This window comes from Balaenoptera musculus, chromosome 12 (assembly GCF_009873245.2).
Source record: "Balaenoptera musculus isolate JJ_BM4_2016_0621 chromosome 12, mBalMus1.pri.v3, whole genome shotgun sequence".
NCBI classification, from domain to species: domain Eukaryota; kingdom Metazoa; phylum Chordata; class Mammalia; order Artiodactyla; family Balaenopteridae; genus Balaenoptera; species Balaenoptera musculus.
The window spans coordinates 13,477,211-13,494,402 of record NC_045796.1 but is presented as its reverse complement, the minus strand read 5'-3'; positions in this window follow the sequence as shown (position 1 = coordinate 13,494,402).

Here is a 17,192-nt window from a genome sequence, read left to right as displayed (position 1 = left end):
ACTATTATTTATTTATTTTGGCTGCATAGCATGCAGGATCTTAGTTCCCCAACCAGGGATAGAACCTGCGCCCCCTGCAGCGGAAGCACCAAGTCTTAACCACTGAACCGTCAGGGAAGTCCCTATAATAACTTTTAAACAAATGATTGCCAGTGTTTGTTGTACAAACTGTTGTTTTTTTTTTGGTTTGTTTGTTTGTTTGTTTTTCTTTTTGGCTGTGCTGTGTGGCTTGCTGGATCTTAGTTCCCTGATCAGGGATCGAACCTGGGCCCTTGGCAGTGAAAGCATGGAGTCCTAACCACTGGCTTGCCAGGGACTTCCCCAAACTGTAGCATTATTAATTACACATTATCACTAGTGTGATAGCATATATGTACTGACAAAGCTGTGGGCAAATTTTCCTACAAAATTACGATTTTTTTCTCAGACAGACATGAACTCATTGTAAAAGGTGACAGCTACTGTATATGATTCCATGCAAATGGGAATCTTCAATATTTTTTATTATAATTATTATTGTTATTACAACTAAACTTTGTTAAGATTTGGTGATGTTTCCAGATGATATTTCTCAGCAGGAGCTCAAATAATAAGTGTGTTGTCATGACTTCTAAATGAGTACATTTTTTGAAACAAACAATTCAGTCTCATCAAGATGTAAACCCCAAATTATGAGAATTTCTCGATGCAGAATATGACTTTAAAAAGTAAAAATCCATTTGGATACTCATTTTGGAAAAATTGAATGGTCAGATGACATGGATTTTGGATCTGAGTGAAAAATCATCTATTGTTAGAATTTTTGTAATGAAAATTAAAAAACAACATATCTATGATTTTGAACCATTCCTAATTCTGTTAGGATACATATTATTTAACCAAATGTTTTCTGTGTCACATGATTCTATATATCTAGATAACATAACGAAAGAGGTTTTGCATATCTGATTACATTACCAAAACAAAGGCTAAGATGAAAATGTTTATAATTTACTGACATAAAAAGATTTCCAGGATTTTCAATATTTGCATGGCTATGTGCAGCTAGCTTAACAGCACTATGTTTAATAAGGACTTAGCAATTTTGTGCGCCATCAAGTGAAATATCAGTCAACAGTATGTTGAGAGTGACCAAAATGCCAAAGCAACCACTGACTGTATCAACGCAAGGACAGTATTCAACATAAAACACGTGGTGCCTGTTCTTTACATTGTGTTCAGTCAGCAATTGGAGAAAGGACAGGGTTTTAAGTTCTGGGTACCACACTTTAAAAATGATATTAATAAACTGTACTTTAGACCAAGGAGAATAAATAGGTGGTAAATGATCTTCAAACCATACCATATACGTAATGATTAAACAAAGAGGAATAGACTAAGTTCTGAGTATAATAAGTCAGGATAAGAGAAATTTAAATGTTTGACCAATATTGAGTAACTTCTCAAAATAGAACTTCCTTGAAAATTAAACCTTTTTAAGTCACAAAATGCTAATCTTTACTAACTTTACTAATATGTAAATACTTTTACAGTTATTACATAAGGGGGAGGTTAGAATAGATACTTTTTAAAATAGCTTCTGAGATTCTGAGATTGCAGCTTTAATTACCCATGTAATGACCTATTTGCTTAGTGTGAAGCAGGATAAAACAACTATTTTATTTGCTTTTTACAAGTTTGCAGTAGATAGGTTATGAGTAAGATTACCTCTAGCCAAAAATTAAAAAGAATTCACTTTCCATTATTGTAACAATTTCATTGTCCTGGTTTTGATCATTTTGGTGGAAGGGTATATGAGAATCCTCTGTACTACTTTTGTAATTCTGCTGTAAATCCAAAATTATTTCAAAATAAAAATTAAATTATATTCTTTCTCTCAAATCAAACAGATTTAATAGTAAAATAGCAAAAAAAGTAGAAAGTGACTTTTTATTGGATTAATAATGTCAAAATTATATTTTGTTTTTATTCTTATCCCTATGTATGTAGCACGTGCACAGGTTATTACTACTGCTGACTACTTTCTTTGTTGTTTTATATAACCGTAGTCATTTCTTCAACTGCAAGCCAATTACACTTTGAAACAAATAGGAAATTACACAGCCATTTTCAGATAGAAAGGGTATAATCAAGATTTTTAATATCTATTTATATAACTGAAGCCAAGAGATCAAATTTTCTTATGCTCTGTAATTGCTTCAATTTAGACATTTTTTTTTTTTTTATTTAAGACCTTTATTAACAGGTACTTGCAGTTTGTTGACTTTTTTGAAAAAATCAAGCTGTAAACTTTTATTACAAATTAAAAATGAGGTTCTTAAAAATCTCAACTTGACCAGATATGAAACAATTTAAAAACCTTTAAAGGTGTATTGAGAAAAACCAGGCTTTCTTTTTTTTTTAAAAAAAAACATGTTTGTCATTACCAAAAAGAGACGTCTTTAGGTAAAAATAATAAAAACCCCATGCTGCATAGATAATGCAGATAGTTCTAATTATCTGGTCAACAGGCAAAAAGCAAGCACTTAAGGTCTTCAGCTCTAATCTTTTGTTCATTTCTTATTGCTGGAATTTCGTATTCATTTCTTCTAGTTGGATGACTAAACCGGATGATGGTAGAGATGGTAAGCCGGCATTACTCAGCAGAGATTATGCCTGTAACTTGACAGACACATAATTAATATCCAATAACATAGAATCACATAAATGGTAGACAGTGTTATCTATAATACTTCTTTCTTAAGACACTATATATCATCGTATTATCTTGATAGGGCTAATGCTAGTCATTTTTCATATTTTCCTTTTGTCATATCTAGTAATTGCAAGCCTAGCTCTGCAGAGCTGTCTATCATCTTTGCTTCCTGCTCCACCCTACAAAAAAACAAATTGTCTTAAGAATAAATAAAATTTGCATCAAGATTCTTTGGAGAATAATCTAGTTTTCCATGTTTGTTTGTTACTTCAGACAAATGTTTTCCCCAAAGGCCCTTTACATGTATCTTGTGCTTCAAAGTTTGACTCCTATTACCTCTCATCTGGGTGGTAGAAATATGGGTCAAATATCCCATTTGCTGTACCCCAAGGTGATGCTAATCACTGTCTCACCATTGTTACTCTATAAATGTTTTTTATTGGGCATAACATCCAATTCCTTCTGTTTCATGTTCTCTTTATTAAAACATTTCCAAAATTCTTGAAATGTATATCAACTATTGTCTGAAGTTTGGGGTTCCCTTCTACATTGCCCAATGGTTATTGACAATGATATTTCACTAGCCCAGAAATAACCTCCTAATTTTCTATAGAGTACACTTTAAGAGTTTGTTCACTTATATTATTTCTATGTGCATATTATGTGTATATATGATTTTAGTTATTTTCCATCTCCCACCAGTTCAGAACCCCACAAAATTTCCATAAGTGATTACAGAGTTGTATTCTGCCCCACTGTTGATGGAAGGCTGTTAAATGGTGTCACAGAGGAATTGGCAAGTGAAGTGACTGCACACACGAACAATTATTTGTTAGTTTAGACTCCAAGCCAGTAAATTTTCTTCACACCAGAGGGGCTTTAAAAGCACCATGCCTACCAACAGCCCCGTCTGAAGAATAATTGCTGATTGTTACAGATCAATAACATCCAATTTAGAGAGACTGGGTGTTGTAGAATTCCATAGCCATAATTTTGTAAAGCAGTTTTGAGGAAAGCAAAACATTTGTAGTCATTAATGAATTAGAACTCAAAATAGCAGGGAAACAGAAACTAACAAGAAATAAGAAATATGGGTCAGAAACTAGAAACATATATACCTGACTTAGATGTAAACCCAGGAAAAGATCCACACTGGGCCAGAACTAGGTGGCTCTGGAGACATACACACGTGCTCTCTCTCTCTAGAATTGTTTCCTATTTCTAACTATGCAAAGCCCAGAAACGATTTAAAGCTTAGAGATAGCATGGCAGGTATTTTACATGTTTCAAGAAATGTTGCCTGTTTCAATGCAAATAATTTTCTTAAAAGCATTGACTTCTTCCTTCATGCATTAAATACTTAAGTGTTTTTACTGGTTATCTAGCACATTCTATACTTAAGCATGTTTCCCATCTCATAGGTCTTCTCTGAAGATCAAGATTCCTTGTGCACGCGTGTTTCATTTTATTTTCCTAAGATGTCACACATCTCTCTTTTTATCTGCAAATTCTCCAATTATTATCTATACATTGTGAAAACTATGATTCTCCCAGCCAAGCTAGAAAGCAAGTGGCTGTCGGGAGGAGAGTAAGATTGAGAGACTTGTATCCTGTATAACAGGGAATAGTGCAGTTTGTAGGGGCGTGCCCACAGTGCGGAACATTTATTATTAATTTAAGCCGCGGCTGAGGGAATAGGAAGACTTTTAGGGAGAATAGGGAGAAAATGATCGAAGCTTGCTAAGATTTTAAATTTTAAGTTATTCTGCTTCCTTTGTCTTTATGGCCACAAATGAGATAGGAGTTAATATTCAGTGAGGATACAAAAGAAAAAAGTCAAAAAATATGTTAATTGTTAAAAATATATAGATGACACCTTAAATATAGTTTGAAAGCATTTAACATTACCATCATAATAGACAAAGTCCCAGAAATCATCATTACAATTTTAACTGAGAGATAGAAAGGGTATAATCAAGATTTTTAATATCTATTTATATAACTGAAGCCAAGAGATCAAATTTTCTTATGCTCTGTAATTGCTTCAATTTATACCATAAAATATGAGCTTGAAAGATAATTCTGTATTCCTTTAGCTGTCAGACATCTCAGAGATATGATCAATCAATGCCAACAAGTTAAATTGAATAAATCCTTTCTTATTTAGATAAATGTATTCTGAAGGTTTTCATCAAGAAAGTTATAAAAGTATAAAGAATCTTCTGGACTCTTGTCTCTGTTCCCTGCAGGACCCTAATTTTTACTGGGTACACAGCAAAATACTGATTATTGAACTTATAGATACAACTGAATATAGCAGCCTCCATAAAAATGTAAGTACATGTAGCAGCAGTCACCAAAGAACAAGACAAATCATGCGTCCATAGCATAATTAGTACACAGTGAGGTTTTAGTCTGTTCCCCAAGTAGATTTGTAGCCTGAAGTTAAATCATATGATTGTCAAAGACCATGCTAATTAGAACAGCCACTATGAGACTGAGAGAGGTTCAATTCCTAGTGCTTAAAATATCGTGATTTAAAAATAAATAAATAAATAAAAGAAAAAGGAAAATAAATTACAGAATCAGCATGAAGCAGTTGTCATGGACAAAATTAGAGTTTTGGAGCCAGACAGATCTAGGTCCAAAATCTAATTCTTTTAATTATTAGCTGTGTAAATAACCCAACCTCCCTGAACTTCCGTTTCTTCACTGGTAAAAGGGCAAGAATAATATCTAGTTTATGTGATTGGATGGAATTAGGTAGATAAAACAACTACCATTCAGTAGAGATCAATAAAGGTTCATTTTCTTTCAAAAAAAAAAGAAAGAAAACAACTATAAACTTAAATATGTAACAGGGTCACTCTGGATGATGGAGCTTTGGGAAAGCCCAGAAAATGTTGTGGATTTACTTTAAATGGGCTAAAAGACATGGAAGAATAAAAAGCTATTTCAGATAGTAAAAAAAAAAGAATCATGATTCAAAGCTTGCCATATGCTGAGTATACATATTAGATATACATTTTAGTCAATGTTTCTAGATATTTATCATACAATATTTAATAGTAGTCATTAGTTTGGCAAACTTTTATCACTGTCCCAGTTAATCTTTTATCAATGTGTTATGGAACTTTATATAACTTATTTTTCTTTCAAATATTTTCATTAATAACTTCTGATACTGAGTTGAAAGGAAATTTCTCAAATTGAAATTAGATAATAAAAACTGAAGAATGGTGACCTGTTAGATGTGAGAGATTAATAATTCCAGAAATAAATTATAGGAACAATCCCACATGCTAGTGACAGCATGTTTTGTTACATTATTTTTTAAAATTTCAGCTATATATGGAAAAAGATAATTATTTTAATCTAGCACTCTCTTTTTTTTTTAATTAATTAATTAAATTATTTATTTATTTTTGGCTGCCTTGGGTCTTCATTGCTGCGCGCGGGCTTTCTCTAGTTGCAGTGAGCGGGGGCTACTCTTTGTTGCAGTGCGTGGTCTGCTCATTGTGGTGGCTTCTCTTGTTGCGGAGCATGGGCTCTAGGCATGCGGGCTTCAGTAATTGTGGCTTGTGGGCTCTAGAGCGCAGATTCAGTAGTTGCTCCATGGCATGAGAGATCTTCCCAGACCAGGGCTCGAACCGGTGTCCCGTGCATTGGCAGACGGATTCTTAACCACTGTGCCACCAGGGAAGTCCCTAGTATAGCACTCTTAGTGCATATACATTGATTTCTGCTATTCATACATTCAGTTTTAAAAAATGATGAGTATTACATGTAAGTTACCTTAGGATGCAATTATGTCTCTCATTTTCATTTTGATGCATATTAAATAATCATAGCAACTGAAATATTGTATTGAAAGCATCCTGTTAGAATGCTGCTTCTATAAAAACAAAGAAAATTCAATCACAATAAACAAAGTCAGTGTAAAATCATATATTCCATTTGTCCCCAAATGCTGGTCCATGGAAGCTGTCTAACTAGTAAATATGTTGCACCAGACCAGATTATTTAAAACATCAAGTGCCTGGTCCCACTATGAGACACCTTTTTTTCATAAGTTGTAAGTGGACCCTAAGGTCTTTATACTCAAGATGTGGCCCTGGGCACACTGCGGATGTCACTTCAGAGCTTGTAAGCCTTCAGACACTCAAGCCTCATCCTACCCGTGACATGCATTTTAAAAGATCCTCAGGTAATCTGTATGCACATGGAAGTTTGAGAAACAGTGGTCTACAATGCTGGTTTTGGGGTTTGTTCATCCTGTTTTCAAAACACCCAGGTGAGCTTTATTCATAACTGACCAAACTTGGAAGTAACCAAGATGCCCTTCAACAGGTGAATGAATAAATAACTGTGGTACCTCTAAAGAATGGAATATGATTCACTGCTAAAAAGAAATGAGCTATCAAGCCAGGAAAAGACACGGAGAAACCCTAAATGCATATTACTAAATGAAAGAAGCCAATCTGAAAAGGCTACATACTGTATGATTCCAACTATATGACATTCTGGAAAAGGCAAAACTAGGAAAATAGTAAAAAGGACAGTGGTTGCTAGGGTGGGGTGAGTGGGGCGAGATGAATAGGCAGAGCACAGAGGAGTTTTGAGTCAGAGAAACTGCTCTGTACGATATAATAATGATAGATATATGTCATTATACATTTGTCCAAACTCATAGAATATACAACACCAAGAATGAATCCTAATGCACACTTGACTTTGGGTGATTGTGATGTGTCAGTGTTAGTTCGTCCTTGGTAAATAGGCACCATTCTAGTGAGTGATGTTGATAATGGGGGAGGTTATGCATGTGTGTGAGGCTGGGGTATATGAAAAACCTCTGTAGCTTCCTCTCAATTTTGTTGTATACCTGAAAGTGCTTTTTTAAAAAGTCTTTAAAAATACCCAACTGATCCAAGATTTCAGAAACACTGATCTAATCCAATTTCTCATAGGTTTCTGACCTTCAAAGATGATAATATCAAATGACATCACTTTTCATAGACCAGTTGAACTCAGGATAGCAGAGGATTAAAGGAACTACACTGGAAGGCATTTTTGTGTTTACTTACTTTTCAAATTTGTGTCTTTTTTTTTTTTTTTTTTTAAAGATCCTCCCAACTGATGAAGCCAGCTGAAAGCATAGACACTCCTGGATGAATGGCAACATTTTCAGAGGAATATGCCACAGTAATCAATTACTATAGATTGTAACTAGATTTGAGGAAACTTTGAGAAAATCACATGTCAGTATGAAATTTAAGATTTCCAAGAAAAATGCCCTTCCTGAGTTATCAGACCTAGGAAAACTCTGTCCTCAATGTGTTGATAGTTACTCTAGACAAATAAAATTAATACAAATGATCCGGTATCTGGGGCAAGTGAGTGCATTTAGATAGGAAGCTCAAAGCTTGTACATGGATAAATAAGCCATCATGATGAATAACAGCAAGTCATCTTTAAAAAAATTTTTTTAAATAATACTATCTATGTATTAAATCACTCAATCATCACTGTGCTTACTGGATATTTACTTATGAAATTACAGATTTCATTTAAACCTGATAGATTTTTTCCCCCTGCTTTCCTAGTTATTTGCCTTCGGCAAAGATAGCAAAAGGCCATCAGAGTTTCCTAAGGCATATTCTACACATTCAAGCAAACCATTTTTAACTGTGCTCTTCACACCAAAACTTGTGTGCTTAAAGCAACTGAAGGCATTTCTCCTAAACTTTTCAGGAGCAGCATAAAAACAAGTTCTGTTTTTCTTTACATGCTACCAGAGTAATAGCATGTAAGGAAAAACAGAACTTGTAGTCATTTCTGACACAGACAACTGCACAGGATCAATGGGTACAAGCTGCATATCAACTGACTTCGTGTGAGCCTACTGGAAAAGACTGAAGACAAGGTCTCTGTTTCATGAAAATAATGTAATTGGTGGGACTTCCCTGGTGGTGCAGTGGTTAAGAATCTGCCTGCCAATGCAGGGGACACAGGTTCGAGCCCTAGTCCAGGAAGATCCCACATGCCACAGAGCAACTAAGCCCGTGTGCCACAACTACTGAGCCCACGTGCCACAACTACTGAAGCCTGCGCTCCTAGAGCCCGTGCTCTGCAACAAGAGAAGCCACCTCAATGAGAAGCCTGTGCATCACAGCAAAGACACAACGCAGACAAAAAATAAATTAAAAAAAAAATTTAAAAAGAACATAATATAATTGGTGAGGGGCAGATCACTGCAGCAAACACCAAATAGGGCCAGAAAAATTTGGACGAAGCAAGAAGAGAAATCCAGAACAGATCATAACAGGTGCAACAATGTAGCCAAATGGCTTTTTTTTAATATTAGAATCTTACTGAATACTCCTTATAAATTTATAAGTGATTATGATAATGTAGAGGATATATGTGCGTGTGTGTATCTGTGTGTGTGTTGTGTGTGTGTGTACATACACACACATAAAATAAACATATAGGGAGAAAATTGTATTTTTTTGTCCATTAACCTGTGTATTCAGGTAACATGTATGAGTTTATCACCTATAATGTGCCAGACACTGCAAGAGGGAATGAGAATCAAGTAGAAGTGAGGCAGGTTCCCTACCATTAAATACTTTGCGTTCTCAAAGAGGGAGAATTCTGAAGAGAGTTTAAGGAATGAGGTTGAAGCATGTATAAGGAGGGTATACAGGAAGGAATGGCCAGGTATGGGGGTGGTGGGGTGCTGGGGGAGTGGAGCAGTGTGTAACAAACTCTTCATATAGGAAATGTACTTTGAATTGAATCTTCAGAGATGCGGTGGTGTTAGGTAGCGCAGGAGAGCTGGGTGGGCAGGGTCATGCCAGTGCAGAGAATTCCAGACAGCAGGAGACTTGGAGCAGTTAATGCTGTCCTTCTATGAAATGAGCAAAATATTTGCTTTTTTTTTTTTTAAGATAAGGTTTGTGATGACCAAAGGGAAAGACTTTCTGGACCTTTAATCTTTTTCTGATTATAAATAAATAAATTAAAAGCTGTTTTCACAGTTTGACTTCCCTCTCTTCAAAGATAAGGGTAGGAGAAAGGTCATCCTGCTAATAAACAGAAAAGCTAGACAAGCTTTTCCTGTTGTGGCTCATTTAGGACAGTTTTATTTAGTCTCCATAAAATGTTAGAGTTAACCAGCTCTAATTGGTATCTCTAGAGCAGTTTTGCCCCTTGTTCCTGTGTGATTAATGTCAGTGACATTAATAGACAAGTAACTCATACACAGGAAAGCGTGATTGAATGGATTTCTTTTCAGTTGTGCAGACTCTGAAAACCCAGTTAAAGAAACGGTCCACTTTATTCCTTCCAAGATGTGAGTTGGAATTGAAACGGGGCTGCTGCTTCTTTCTGGAGATTGATTTTTTCTAAGCCTGAAGTTAAGATCCGTCAATGTGATTATTCTTCCTGCCAAAGTACCCGCCTGCTCAAAGTCACACTGGGTAAGAAAGATGTGCTTTGTGCTGCCAAAGGATTCCACGTAAATAAGGGTCATAATCATGTTCTCACCATTTGTCAAATATTTCTGTCATTCTACAGGAAAAGAAAAGAACTGGATCAGAGCTTCAAGTTACAACTTCAGTAAAGGTTTCATAGATTTAGTTAGATCACCCTTTCAAATGGGTAGGAAGGTCTAGAAGAGGAATATTGTTTTTTCTAATGAAACTCAGATGACCACTCAGCTTAAAACCACAGGAAACATTTTTAAATATAAAATCTTCCTGGTTGAATAATACAATTTACCCTCTTTCCCACCAGAAGTACTGTAAACCTGTAGAAATGAGACAAGGCCGATGTGTTCTCCTATTCCTTAAAGCATGATGACTGCACAGCCTGCCATTGTATGAGAGAAAAGCAAGGTTAAATAGTTTTGAAATTGCCCATTCATGGGGATATTATCAGTAGAATAAAGGACGCCTGAATTATCAGAATGGAAAACGTATCTGATTCAAATTTTCATATTTCTCTTGATACCAGAAAAGTCTGTTCTTATTGCTGAGGAGACACCAGAAGTAAGAAACACTTTCTCCAGATCAGGAGGATCATCAGGTAGAATACATCATTTTCTCTTGAGAGACACTTTCACTTCGTGGGTTTTTGTTAAGCTGAATGATTTCCTAGTAAGAGGTTAAGGCACTATGGACATTTTTACTTAAAATATATACGTGATTCATACACCTACGTGTTTCTTATTAAAAGTAGCATAATATTTTGAATAGTTTTCTTGAAGTTTCAATTGATTTATTGAAGGAGAGGAAACAAAATTTGACAAATCTGTTGCTGAACATAACAGGAGTATGAATGCCTTTCCTTTCTGAAGGAATAAGCACTATTATTTTACATTTTGTTAGTCTACAGATGTGCTTAAGTAATTTGAATAGTTTAAGGAAATGGGAACTCACTGTTCAGCCCAGACCATCAAAGTCTTAATTTGACATCACTCTACAAGTGGGAGCATTTTAAATCATTTTTACAAAGTAAGTATTAAGGACTAGTCTGTAATAAGACCACATTTATTTTTCTGTCATTGTCACTGTGTTGGGGTCTGCTAGCTGTTTCATCACTGCAAGTGATTAGAGAGTTTAAAAATCACAGACATCAACATTTGCCTGCTATGCTGTTTCGTTTTCTCAGAGAGAGGTCACTTGTAGTCATGGAATAATTACGTTCAGTCATACACAAGGCAGAGCAAAACTAAACCTGATTTCTTTTGACTGGGAAAAAGTGTAACAGTTTCAAAGTTTCATGCCAGTCAATTCTCACTCTCATCTGAAAATACATTTCATTTTCATTATTGATGTTGTGGCTGAATGCAAAGAGTAAGGGCCTAGAGTCAGGGGGCCGGAACTAAGTCCTCTACTCATCTGTGAGAACAAGGCGAGGCATTTATGTACCATTTTTGTGGCTTGTGTACCTTATCAGTCAAACGCAGGGTGAACTAGATGATCTCTAAGGTTGCTTTAAACTCTAAAGATCCAGGATGTTACAATCATTAACATTGCCATTGTTATCATTGAAGAGCCCTGCACTGTCTTCTCTCAGACATTTTAGAAAGGAAGTCATCTATAATCCCTCATACTTAGAAAACTGTGATATAAAATGTATGATACTTTTAAGGATTCAGGGAAAAGAAAGAGATGATTTCTTAACTGAAAGTAGATACTTGAGCTTTCTAAACTGGAGGTTAAGGTCTTCTCTGGCTTCTAATACACAATGATTGATTCGGGGAAAAGCACACAGCTCAAATTGGAGCAATGGGAATAGAACCTGGCTGTCGTAGTGAATGTAGCAGCAGGAGGAAGGAAATTATCACTCTTCCACCATATGAATTACGTTGTACTGCATACTTTCGATATCTGGGATTTTACTGAAAGAGAGAAAGGCTTTAGTTTCATGAAAGTGTCAGAGATCCACTTTCTAGGAAAGATCAGTATTTCCCAATTACCTGGTACATAAAGGTTAAATTTACATAGAGAGATCAAAATGACCTATTTTCCAGGAGAAATCTATAGGTCACACATAACAATGCCTGTATTAGTTCTTTAGGGCTGTCATAACAAAGTACCACATTCTGGGTGGCTTAAGCAACATAAATTTATTTTCTCAATCCCTGGAAGCTAGAAGTCCAATATTAAGGTATTGGCAGGGTTGGTTCCTTCTGAGCACCATGAGAGAAAGCTATCTTCTCTCTTTGACATGTAGATGACCATTTCTCCCTGTATCTTCACATAGTCTTCCCTCTTTGTGTGTCTGTGCCCAAACTTCTTCTTCGTATAAAGACATCAGCCATATTGGATTAGGATCCACCCTAATGACCTCATTCTACTTTAATTACATCTTTAAAGACCTGTCTTCAAATACACTTACCTTCTGAGGTACTGGGGTTAGAACGTTACTGTATGAAATTCTGGGGGCACACAATTCAGCCAACACAGGGCCTAACCAGTGCAAAGCCTCCTCAAAAGTCTTTTACATAAATTAATTCATTTAATTTTCATAACAATCCTGTAAGTTCTAAAGAGGTTATGTGATTAGCTCAACAAGGAAAAGGCCATCTGACTCCCACGCAAAAATTTTTTAACTACAGTTCAGCAGATACTAGCTAAAAGTTCCCTAATCCCATTTTCTCTTCCTAGGTACAAAGGAAGACTACTTTTCCCATCTTCCCCTGTAGTTAGTGCAGGGCTATATGATAGAACTTTGGCCAATAAAATATGATCTCAACAAAAATTGCCATGTGTCTACACCTGGTCCCTAACACACCCCAAACAATCTTCCTTGACCTCTCTCTTTACTCCCTAGTCTACTGAACACAGTGCAGTGGAGAAGCCAAGGGAGTCCCCGGAAGATGGTGGCCCCAAAAGACAGAAAAGTCTGCAACCCCTGAATCATTCCATGAAGAAGTCATTAAACAACCAAATGGATGGTCATATGAACGAGATATAAAGGTTTATTTTATTAAGCCACTAAAATTCTGGGGTCTATTATTTTATCAGCTAGCATCAGTTACCCCTACCAATAAACATGACAGCATGACAAGCATTTCTTACTTGGAATAAACCTAAAATGACATAGACTTCTCATTTTGTAGAAGAAAGAAAGCTAAGTTCAGAGAAGTTAAGTGACTTTTTCAGATCTGAATATGTAAAGTATATTATGATAGGTAAGAGAAATCAGAATTCAGAAATATACCTGTCATCATAAGGCTTGGTATCTGTAGGAAAAGTACTATGACAGTACTTTCATGTCCCAGTTTTGCCACGTAATATTATTCCTCAAGAAAATTATTTATTTTTGTTTCACGTAAGAATTTGAATATAAGCCTGTGGCTATATTCAAATTCAGTGTAGCCTTTTGGCTACATTGATTGCACGCAATGCACCTTTTAGGACCAAGGGAATAGTGGGGAGCTGTCCTATGAAGTGCTGGTTCCTGAATACCCTTTCCATGCCATCTCTAAACATCTTTGTAACTGTGACATGTAAATGAAGTAAGATGTTAGTTGATAATACATTAAATCTGATCACCATTATGTACAATTTTCCTTTTTGCCCTCTGCTATAGGTGATTTCAAATTTTCACTATTAGAATTATACTGGGATGATTGAAACCTTTTTTCTTTAGTATGTATTATTGTCTTTTCTAAAAAGTGGGGATGTGCCCAATGCTCCAAGATATTACCAGAACTATTTGTATTCTACTTCCCCTTCCTGTTTATCTTCTATGATGCTCCCTGAAATTTTTACACATATTTCCTTTATTAGGTTAAGAAAATTTCCTTCTATTCCTGGTTTTTATAGAGTGGGTATTGAATTTTTTCAAATGCTTTTACTGCATCTCTGATATGATCATAGGCTTTTTTTTCATATTCATTTTGTTAGTATGATGGTCCAATGATTAATTTATCAGTGTTGAACCAGCCTTGCATCCCTGGAGTAACACTTGGTGATGCACTATCCTTTATATTTATTGATGGATTCAATTTGCTAATATTTTGTTAAGGAATTTTGTATCTCTGTTGATTAAAGATATTAGTGTGTAGTTTTCCTCTAATAATATCTTGTGATATTTTTTATATTAGGACAATGCTGGATTTATAAAAATGAATTCCCTCTGATTGTTTTCTGGAAAAGATTTCAGGGAATTGATGTTATTTCCTCTTTAAATTTTCAGTGGAATTCACCATTGAAACAATGTGGGTGTACCATTTTGTGTTTTAGAAGGCTTTTCATTATTAATTCAACTTCTTTAATAAGCATGTGTCTACTCAGGTATCTATTTTCCCTTGAGTGAATTTCGTAGATTTTATCTTTCTAGGAATTTGTCCATATCACCTAAGTCATCAAATGTGTGGTCAGTGAGAAGTTCATAATGTTTCTGATTATTCTTTTAATGTGCATAGGATCAGTAATGATGATCCCTCTTTCATCTCTCATACTGTAATTTATCTCTTCTCTCTTTAATTCTTGTTTAGACTGACTACAAGTTTATCATTTATTGATCTTTTCAAAGAACTAGCATTTGGTTCTATTGATTTCTGCTACTCTTCCTGTCTTCAATTTTATTGGTCTAATTTTTTGAACTTTCTTTCTTCTGATTGCTTTAGGTTTAATATGCTTTTCATGTTTTAGTTTCCCTGGGTGAAAGCTTAGGTTACTGATTTTTAGATTTTTCTGCTTTTCTTTTTAATTTACTCTTATTTTAACCTCTTTAATTTTACTGTTATTATTATTTTGTTACAGGTCACATCTAACACTAAGAGGTTGTATAAATACAACCCTCTTCTGTTCCAGAAGTAGAGGAGAAGTGAATATTGATGAGCAGAAGTAATAACAGAGGCCACAGCCAAGCCTCTCAACATAAATACCACCAAGACTTTCTACTACCTAGAGAGGGGTCCAGATGATGTTGTTTTGTACTCTTGTAATAACTTTTTTATTTTATAAGTTTATTTTATTTATTTATTTTTGGCTGCATTGGGTGTTCGTTGCTGTGCATGGGCTTTCTCCAGTTGCCGCGAGCGGGGGCTATTCTTCGTTGTGGTGTCAGGGCTTTTCATTGCGGTGGTCTCTCTTGTTGCGGAGCACAGGCTCTAGGCGCACAGGCTTCAGTAGTTGTGGCACACGGGCTCAGTAGCTGTGGCTCGCAGCTCTAGAGCGCAGGCTCAGTAGTTGTGGCTCACAGGCTTTGTTGCTCCGCGGCATGTGGGATCTTCCCAGACCAGGGCTCGAACCCGTGTCCCCTGCGTTGGCAGGTGGATTCTTAACCACTGTGCCACCAGGGAAGCCAATCCTGTAATAACTTAAAGGGAAAATTTCACAATGTACTGAATTCTTGATGTCCTGCAAATAAAGGAGCAGGCTGTCCTCAAATTTCTTGCAGCAGGACTCAGGTTCTCCTTGTCTAATATATGAATTTATGCCATAAATTTCCCTGTAAGCATGGCTTTAGGTGCAGCCCGCATTTTTCAGTGTTGCTTAATTGACGTGTATTTAGAGATTTTCCAGCTTTCTGTAATTGATTTCTAATTTAATTCCATTGTGGTCTGAAAAATTACTTGGCATGATTTTTATTATTTTTATGCATTAAGGTGTGTTTATGGATCAGAATATTGTATGTCTTGTTGGATGTTCCATGTGAGCTGAGAAGAATGTGTTTTCTGTCAGTTTTGGATGGAATATTTCCTAAATGTCAAGTAAATCAATTTGATTGATAGTGTTATTCAGGTCATGTATATCATTACTGATTTTCTGCATCCTTGATCTATCAGTTACTGACAGGAGGGTCTTGAATCCTCCAACTACAATAGTAGATTTTTCTTCCTCCATTCAGTTACATCAGTTTTTGTCTCAAGTATTTTGACAATCTCTTGTGAGATGCATATAGATTAAGCGTTGGTATATCTTCTTGGAGACTTGATCACTTTATCTTTTTGTAATGACTTCCTATATCCCTGGTAATCTTCCTTGTTTTGAAGTGTACTTTGTCTGATATCAACGTAACTACTCTAGCTTTCCTAATTAGTATTAGCATAATGTATCTTTCTCCATCCCTTTACTTTTTACCTGAGTCTTATATTTAAAGAGACTTTCTTACAGACAGCATATATCAAGTCATTTTTTGTCCACTCTGGCAATCTCTGCCTTTTAATTGGTACCTTAGATCATTTACACTTAACATGAATTATTAATTTAGTTGGATTAATATTTATCTTTTCTGAAACTGTTTTCTTTCTATTGCATTTGTATTTTGTTCCATTCCCCTCTCTTTTTCTGCCTTTGGTGGTTTTAGTCGAGCATTTTATGATTTTATTTCATCTCTTTTCTCATACTATTATTTATACTGCTTTTATGAAATCTTTGTGTGCCCTAGATTGTACAAAATAAAATTTTAACTAATCTAAGTCAACCTTCAAATAACACTCTACTGCTTCACATGTAGTACAGTCACCTCGTAACAGGTTATTCCTCATTCCTCCATTTTATCCCTTGTCTCATTGCTGTCATTTATCTCACTTATCTATATGTCCAATTACCTAATGTATTTTTACTGTTACTTTACTTTAAACAAATTGTTTTCACTTAGAATAATAATAATAATAAAGTATTAATTTTATTTATTAAATATTTAATATTAATGTTAAACATTTTTTTATTTATTGCTAAAAAATTTCCTTTATATGGAGATAAAAGTTTCTGATTTATATAATTTTCTTTATGTATGAAATGACATCTTTTAGCATTTTTTACTATGTAGGTCTGCTGGGGCTGAATTCTCTCATTTTTGTTTGAGAAAATATTTCTCCTTAACATTTGAAGAATGATATCATTAGATATAGAATTCTTTGTTGGTAGGATTTTTTGTCTTTCCACATTTTTAATATTTCACCCCAATCTCTTTATATTTGCATGATTTCCAATGAGAAACATCCTGCAATTTTTAACCATCCTCTCCA